We start from the raw sequence: 9,393 nt of genomic DNA on the forward strand, positions 1-9,393 counted from the left end.
GTTAAGAAAGGTCCTAACGACAGGAGTTGGAAGTATCTCCTGGCGTTTGCTTTGACGCTCATGATGTGGCACTGGTGATGTATAAACAGCAGAGAAATGGGGGCTGCCCAATGACCAGATGACAAAGGCATAGCCTGCACTTTCCCACAGGGACACACCATGGTGATTGCAATGGCAATGACACACCTGGTAGAGGCATTGTCATGTGGTGTCAGGCGACATAACTATACTCGTCCGCCAATGCCTGGCTGCACTCGATGTACTGTTTGTCAATCAGGACCTCAAAGCACTTCTTTTTTTTTTAAATTTAAAAAATTTTTTTATTATCATCATAATCTTCTTTATATTACATTGGATTATATATAACTTTACAGTGTATTACATTGCTTTTTCAAAAGGGAATGCCATGCAAGACAGTCAGTACCAAGACATTAATCTCCCCGCTTCAACATTCGATATCTTTTCTATGTTTTCCCCAATCATTATTATAATTATTATAATTAATTTTTAAAACAGTCAATCGCTATTTCTCATTTTGCTTGTAAAAATACTTTGCCCATCATGAAATACTTCTCAGACCAATCCAGTTGAGAATACTATACATGTCATCAACAGTTAATAAGCCATATCTGTTTCTCACTAACGTCCTGCCTCTCTATTGTTCACTTGCTATCTTTCTCTATCCTCTTCTCTTCACTTCCCCCATTCCACACTGTCCTATTCTCATTAAGTACCTTCACTTCTTGATCATGCTGATGCTGGGTTAAACTGCGCTCACGATGGCTGATCACCTCCTGAATGAGGGCACTGTGCCAAAGAACTTTCCGTGCTTTCATGATAGAACTATAGCAGCTGGGAGGTACATCTTCCGGTCCTCGCCCACCACACTTCTCATCTGCTCCATTTCCTGTGGTTTGTCTTTCTGCATTGATGTAGTAACTTCATATTTTGTTCTTTTACTGGTAAAGTTCATATTTAATGAAAATGAAGATTCTGCATCAATGTCTTCCTTTTTTGAATTGTGATTAATCATCTTCACGTCAAGTAAGGACTTGATGGTTTTTGTCAGTTCCTTCTCATTCATCTGCATGCTGTTTTGGAGCTCCTTGTAGCTAACAGCTTTGCTGTTGTCAGGGGAGAAGCACTGTCGTTTGGTATGTTGTCACCATGGCTATGTCCCGTTTGCCCAAGTAGTTCATTTTAACGTTGTACAGAGATAATGTAACCATGTAACTTTCCTTCCACTGAAATGCTGGCTTTAAAATAATTCGAACATCTGTACACATTTTTCTAATTCCTGGGGAATTGCAAACTGAGTAAGAGGCCATGCACCAGCCTGAAGAACATATATTTGAAAGCTAATTCCCAAATCCATTACAGTGTTTTGGTTTTTGATAAAATTATTAAACCTATTACTGAGATCGGCACTGACACTCATATGTGTATACATCCGATGCAGCTTGCTGGTAAACTTGTAACCACAGGCTTGCTTTAATTTATTGATCATGGCTTCTTCAGGATCCATAGACATAGAGAACCCATGAATTAAACGTTTTACCAGAATTCTTGTGCAGAACTTTTGAAAAATGCCCTTATCATTGATGTACTTGAAAACAGTAATGAAGCTCATGAGTTTGTCTTCCACTTCATTCTCAGTCATCCCTTTTGCTGTCTCCTTTTAATAAGTTGTCACAGTACTTGGCTTGCAATTCAGGCACTCTGCAGATAGACTTGGGCTCTCTGTGGTTCACAACTAACATAAGGGCCTTATCCAGTGCACTCATAAAGTGCCGGTCATCATTCAAAACAGTGTTGATAAGCTGAACAAATTTATCGTGTACTTCCAAAACTGACTTCATGAATAGCGTTGGCATATTTTACCTAAGTAAGGTTATTGGTTGCTCTAAGGCCCTCATTGTGGATATAATTTTGCAGCTCCTAAATCATATGAGGTAAACCAGTGGACACAGAACAGAGTGGGACGTACATGTTTGCCATGTCACTTTTTTTTTCTCCTGTCAAATGATATTATGACATTCTGCATGTAAGAACTGCTGGTGGTCTACTACCATTCACTGCTGACATCCATGTATCGCTTTAGTATATGAACTTGGATTTCAGTATTTTCGACATCAAATTTCTTCATCCTTTAATCTACCTAAAACCTTTTCCATTTACTGTAGTTGGATTGTTGTAATAAATTTGAAGCTTCTTGTTTGTAATACTCTCCTGTTTCAGTCAGAAAGGGAGACTCAAAGATTTCCTGATAAAACTTTAAGGGGAATTTTTTCTTATACTGTTCAACATGAACAAAGGAGTTAATAAACCCATGGATTACTTTCTGGTTTGGATCTTCACCACCACGATCATTCTTGATTTCCTGGAGCAACATTTAGATAAGGATAGTCTGAAGTGGTTCAACCATCAATTTCCTCCAGGTATCCAATGCTAGCTCTCCTATTTCCATAAGTGGTTCATTCATATCTACCTCACCATAGCCATACTGAAGGTCAGCTTCTATCCATGTATTCTATTTAATAAACTGGGTGTTCAGATAACTATACAAGCAGCCCATATAGCCTGCCCCTTGCTGTACTCTTCCCAATGCCTATGGTGCATCACAAGTATTTGTTCTTCAGACTCCAGCCCTCTCTTGTACAAATGCTAAATGTGACTTTCAAAAAAAAAAAAAAAGAAAAAAATCTTAGTTCTTGAAAAAAGTTTTGTTTTTCTCCAAGGGGTTCAGGATAGGGCACACATAAAGCATAGATATCTTAGAAGCAGTCATTCCACATTGCTCTTTCCACATACTCCAACATGATGACAGCTTTGAGAGTTGTTAAAAGTTTGTTCCATGTTTCATCAAAATCTACTACTCTTGGTTTCAAAGACATCATGCGAGTTTAGTGTTGAAATCTGCAGAAGTGGGGCAGGAGCAGGGGCAGGGGCCAGCCCAGTGGAGCAAAGGAGGAAGCCCAGGCAGGTGATGGAAGTGGGCAATGGCAGTGGCTGTCAGCTCAAGTTCCAAGCTCAACGCGCTGCCATTACTGTGTGCCAAGGCCACCTCCCACCAGCCACCGCCACCTGCCCAGAAGATGTGGGTGGAGGGCAGTCAAGCACTCTCAGTTTTAGCATATCTAGGTAACCTTTTAGACAAAACTACTTGCGTTTGAAGTTGACAAGAGTCAACTTGATCAAAATGCAAACTAAATGTTATTACTAGTACAAGTAGAAATAAAATGGAAATTAACTTTCTGATCTTTATTTTTATGTATGTATATTATATTTACTTTTTTTCTTGTGAGATGTTTTTGCTATAGAGCATGTGTGTTCACCAGACAGACAGCGAGAGACAGAGAGATAGAAAGCGATAAATCACCACCCAGGGTGGATGGCCGCACTGCAATCCCTTTTCCTCCATTCTCCTTTTAGGATCTTGGGCACGCATGAACACATGTCTGGCGTGAGTTTAAGCTGCTGGGCCAGGGATTTGAACGACGGTCAACTACATAGGAGTCCAGTGACATAGCCTTATATTTACTTATTTTTCTCAAAGTATTTATCTAATGAATTGACTCTTCTTGATAAAGGTGTTTTATACATAATTTATGAATTTATTTCTATTTTTTACATTATTTATTTTATTTATTATTATTTTTAGATTTACTCTAAGGCATGTGTACTCACCAAAGAGAGACAGAGAGCAAGAGAGAGAGGGAAAGTGAGAAAGCACATCACCAAGCCCAGGATTGAAAACACAGTCAACCATGTGAGAGTCCAGTGCCTTAACCATGATGCCACATGCTGGTCCCATGACTTAATGTTTATTTAAAATATAAACTTATTTATAAACCAAATATGATATCCTGAGACTATATGTATCAAAAGTGGTTCTGTGTTTTAAAATTGGATCACTGTTACTTCTTTCATGATTTTTGAAGACAGTATAAGGAAAATTAAAATTAATTCTGTTATAATTAAGATGGACACAATAAATAAATGTAGGTTATCCATGTCAGTAAAAGAACACAACTGCTCAAATGCTCCCCAAATGGTTATTTTGACTTTATAATATTCTAAGATTTCTTCCAATATTTTGTCCAGCTTAATTGTGTTTATTCTAAGTTACATTAAGGTTATACTGTGACTACTTTCCATACTTTCTCCTCCCATCATTGTATAAAAACAATGAAACCTGTTGATCCAACTTCTGTGGATTTTAACAGCATTAAAAAAAATAGTAACAATAGCTTTGTGATACAAGCACTTTGAACCTCTCTTGGTCACAAAATTACAAAGCTTCTTGTCTCAGGATGGGATGGTCCCCAAAGCTTTACTTGGTCATTATAAAATCATAAAGCCTGGAGAAAAACAGGCAAAATATGTTTTTCCCAAATTGTTTTTCACCAAAATGGAGGGTGACAGGTGCAGAGCCCCAGGGTAGAGAGATCTCCAGAGTTCCTGGATGGGACTTAAGTAAAACAGTAAAAAGCCAGGGAAGTCAGAGCTGCTCAGATTAAGCATGAGTCTCAGAACCATGATTCCTGTAAACCTGCCCTTTTACAAATGTTTCTAGCTATGTTTTTGTCTGTTGTGCCTGTCTGGCATACGCTTTGAACAGGTTGAAGTGAAACTGTAGAAGTGACAATCCCCTGTGCTTTCCACAGAGTTGCTTTTTCTAAAAGATGGCTGAGCCTGCAAAGTCCAGCTCCATCTCCTTCTTAGCTCTCACACATCAGGTTTTTTACCTGTGTTGGTCCAGCTCAGACATGTCATTACCTTTGATTAGTGTCTTGCTACTTCTGCAGCCTTTACAAACAGCATGTGAGATGACAGATATTAACTGTCGTAAATATTTACAGCCAAGTGTCTACAAGGATGGGGACCTGGTACTGGCTGGGTTTTTCCCTCTTTATAGCATGGAGGAAGAAGATATACTTACACAAAATTATCAGAAAAGGCCAGTTCAAGAAGTATCAGATCATTGGTAAGTTGTTGGGTACATGTACCTGAAAATGTGATTGTAAGTGTGTAATAACATAGTTTGCACATATACATGTGCGGAGAATTAATCCCACTTGAGAATAATTTCATGTGCACAAAAATGAGAGACGTGCAGAATTATGAACTCAGGATGTTCTGCCTTGTTATATGCTTATTATCTCTTTTTTAATTTTCAGTTTCTCCATTTCCTTCAAGGCAGAAGAGAGAAATTAATATAGTTTGTTGTCCACTTTGTCAGCACTATCTCTGTATTTGGTCTTTGGATAGCTCAGAATGAGTAAAATTGTTAATACCTTAGCCCTTTTGTAACCAAGACCTGTATAGTGAGGCCCACATGCATACTGGGACACTGACCTCCTGACATAAAGTTAATGTTAGCATCAAGGTGCTGACTCTGGTGTTCACCACTAACTAGGGGATTGTAGAAAGATGCTTTGTGTAAAAGTCATGTAAAGGCCATCACAATATATTAACCCAGAAGGATGGCCACACCTCAATCCAATCCCCATTCTCCTCTCAGGCTTGCACATGTGCCTAGCATCATTTTTGAGCTGCAAGACTGGTACTTATACAGCAGTAAGTCATGTGGAAATCCAGAGCCTTAAAAACCATGCCCCCTGCTCAACTCTTCATACATTTTAAAGCAAAGAAAACTTCATTTAAAGCCTCAAAAAATATCTGAGAAGTGTGATTGTGAGATTTTGCAGTAGTTCAGGAATATTAGGTTAAACTCTGAATATAGTAAGGAAAAGTAAGAATTTAAACCCAAAGAGCAAGTTGGGAGTAATTGGATAAAAAAGTTACTAAGTGGTAACAGTACAGGTAATGGAGATTCTGGCCAAATTCACTTGTGTTAATTATATGCAAGTGTACAGATGGGACTGAACAAACTCTCTGAAGTCTGATTAAAGTTTAATCAAGGGGCAAGCAGGTGACTCAGTGGTTAAGGAGCTCTATTCCCACACGGTCGAGGTTTGAGTTGCAGACCCAGCAGCTTGAAACTTACTTTGTGCTACACACAGTGACTTGTTTCAGTCTGATTTTAGTCCAGCAATGGGAGTCATAAATTCCTCTGACACTTGTAATGGGGACACAGTGAACATTTATCAGACACAGAAATCAAAACCACAGTAACTCAATTATGCAGAGTCCATCCCCTATCTACCTAGAGTGGAGTCATACTCCTAACTCAGCATGGAAGTTAAGGCAACTGGATTCCATATGGCTGACTACATGGTTTGAGTACTGAATAAAGTTGCCTGAGAAACATGCTAAGTTGTAAGTTTGACTGCCTATCCAATCATCCCAAGTGCTAAATGAAGGAGAATGGATTGTGGAAAAAACCATCTTCCAGGGGATGATTTCTAATTTTCTTTTTCTCTCTCCTTCCGTCTCTCTGTTTGTCTATGGTGAGTGCATATCTTATAACAATAGAAAAGTAACAGCGAAATATAAGAGCATTTCAAGAAAAGTAGAGTTATGATTACATAAAAATCTCTAGTCTCACATCATGCTTTATTAACCACTCAGAGGACAAGCAGATGGCATAACACTTATGTCACTGGTCTCCCACATGACCAACTGCTTTTTGAGTCCTGGACCTGGTGGCTTAAAAATCACACCTGGGCATGTGTGCATGCATGCTCAGGGTCACAGGATGAGAAGAGAGGACAGAAAATTTCCAGATGGGCCATGCCTTTTGGGGATAATTTTTCACTTTCCCTAAAACTGTGTGTCCCTCTCTTTCTTCAACAAACTAATGCACCCTAGGGAAAAATCTTTCAGAAAAAAAAAAAGAAATTTGTTTTATGTTTATGTTAAAGTCAAAATTTAGGAGATTAAGGCTAGAATAATTCCAGAGAATGGATACAGAATTAACAATATTATATAACAATGATTCAGAAAGAAACAAAATTGAGCAATTTTTAAAATCTCAAAAAATAATTATAGTTAATATTCATGTAAAAGTTAAGAACTTCCAAGTAGGAAATGAAAAATTTAAAGACAAATTAACTGCAGAGAAAAATGTTTTTACAAATTGGTATAAACACTTGATGTAGTCAATAAGTGAATAGAAGATCTGAATTGAAAATATAATTTTCAACAAAAACATACTTAACAACACTTTTTAAAACAATTGATGTAGAAGTGTATGAAACTATAAAAAAAGCCACCAAAAATGTGACAAATGGTAAAAAAACTGACAAGCCAGATGCTACTTTTTAAAATTATATTTATTTAATGTTATTTGTTATTATTTTGCATTGAATATGCTATAGGGCAAGTGTGCTCACCAGAGAGAGAGAAAAAGACAGAGAGATAGAAAGTGAAAAAGCAAGTGGCCAGGGCTGAGACTCCAACTGTGGTCATCTTATTTGAAAATCTAGCACCTTAAAGACCATACCAATTGCTGGCCCCACAAGATGTTTTTTAAATTTTGAGAATATAGGGAAAATAAAAAAATTATTCAGTCATGGTTTCTGGACCTACATAGAAACAAGACGACATGTGGGATACATTCAAGAAGAATTATAATGGTGAGTGTAATCATGAAGAATGTAACTCATAATTGAGTACTATTCTTTGCAATTGTGCCAAGGAAGTGTGATGCCAACATTATCCTCACAGAAAATATAAAATATTTCAGGTGATATATATTAACTACTGTAGTCCAATTGCTTCATGTTGTACTTAAAAATCCTAAAACTACTTTGCATATATATATGCGTGTGTGTGTGTGTGTGTGTGTACATATTATAAATTGCCTCCATATACATTTTTAAACTGAATAAAAAATGGTGAATGTGTGCACTCTTTATTCACCGCCTGCTAAAAAGTTGTCTTTTCTATACATTAAATATCCTTCTTTAAAATCACCTCTGTTCAGGTGAGAGTAATCATCCAGTTAAACAAAATCTCATCTCCCTCATAAGGCCCTGGGCATCTTTATTTATTGTTTGGACAAAATTTGCTTAAGTAAAGAGAAAAAAAATTAAGGTTTTCTTGATCCTTGTGAATACTACTTACACCAGCTCCATGTACCAGTGCAGGAGAATTTCTGAATGGCAGCCTAGGCCTAAACCTTTATGCCTTGTGGCTTGGCTGAAGAATTTATGCTGCATTACATAAATTTATTCTATTTCCTAACACTGTCCCCTCTGTGTAGGCACCAATGGAAGAGTTAACAATATGTCCTGGCCTTTCTCTTTGCAATTGAGGAGATCAATAAGAGCCTCCATTTGCTCCCTAACCTTTCCCTTGGTTATGACTTCTACAACGCATTTACTAGTGACAAAAGAACTTTACAAAATCCTCTGTTTTTGCTCTCTGGAGGGAATCATACCCTGCCAAACTACAACTGCCAGACACAGAAACAACCTGTTGCTATCATTACAGGAAACACGCCAACATTTTCAGCCCAAGTTGGAACCCTTTTGGAACTCTCTAAAATCCCACAGGTAAGTGGGTTGCCAGGATGGGGAATAGGAGTTGGATAGCTTTTAATGGTGTCTTCTCACATATGAGCAAAGAAAATGTAAAAGCTGGATTTATATACCCCTTGAAACTCTCAATCCTTCTCTTGTTTGGTTATGCTCAATTTTCTGGAACTCAGAACAAAAACACAGGTAAAGTCCTGGGTCATGAGATTATTAACAGTACAAAGATGAGAGAGAAAGAAAAAGAGCAGAGGTGGGCCAGTTGGTGATATGATGGTTAATGTGGCTGAATCCCACATTGCTGACTGCATTGTTCAAATTTTGATCTAGCTGGCTCAAAGAACACACTGGGTTTGTGCAATTGCATGTCCCAAATTCAACCAGTGGGAAATTTAGGAGAAGAAATTTTAGTATGCCCACCCCCTAGGAGGGGTTCTTTCTCACTTTCCTTGGTCTCTCTGTGGCAGGCACACATGACACAATTTGCCCTCTAAGAAATGAAAAATAGCAAGAGAAGTGGAATCTGTTGTTTCACCCAAATGCCTGTCCATATCCATTACATTCAATTCCCACTGATGGGAACATTGATGGCCAATTTAAAGATATCTCCTAAAAAGTATGATCTGAGTGGGCATTTACCTTATCTTGAGAGAGGAAAATATCCGGGGATATTTATTTGACAATTTGACACAAAGATATAAAAAATTTTGCATTCATGGGAATCAGCAGTTAGCATAATGGCTATGTCACTGGACTCCCACGTAGTCGACCACGGTTCACATCCCGGACCCGGTGGCTTAAAAACTCATGCCAGGCGCATGTGCATGTGTGCCCAAGATCCCAAGAGGAGAATGGAGAAGAAGGGATTGCAGCGTGACCATCCCCCCTGGGGGGTGATTTCTCGCTTTCTATCTCTCTGTCTCTGTCTGTCTGGTGAGCACATGTGCCCTAT

At 38.2% G+C, this 9,393-nt stretch overlaps 1 pseudogene; it reads right to left on the reverse strand.

Annotated features, from left to right (window-relative positions):
- Nucleotides 1–211: 211 nt before the first annotated feature.
- LOC102485478 (cullin-2-like) lies at nucleotides 212–2,894 on the reverse strand (annotated as a pseudogene).
- Between the last annotated feature and the right edge of the window lie 6,499 nt (nucleotides 2,895–9,393).

Source organism: Tupaia chinensis, unplaced genomic scaffold (genome assembly GCF_000334495.1).
Source record: "Tupaia chinensis unplaced genomic scaffold, TupChi_1.0 Scaffold146818_1, whole genome shotgun sequence".
Taxonomy (NCBI): domain Eukaryota; kingdom Metazoa; phylum Chordata; class Mammalia; order Scandentia; family Tupaiidae; genus Tupaia; species Tupaia belangeri.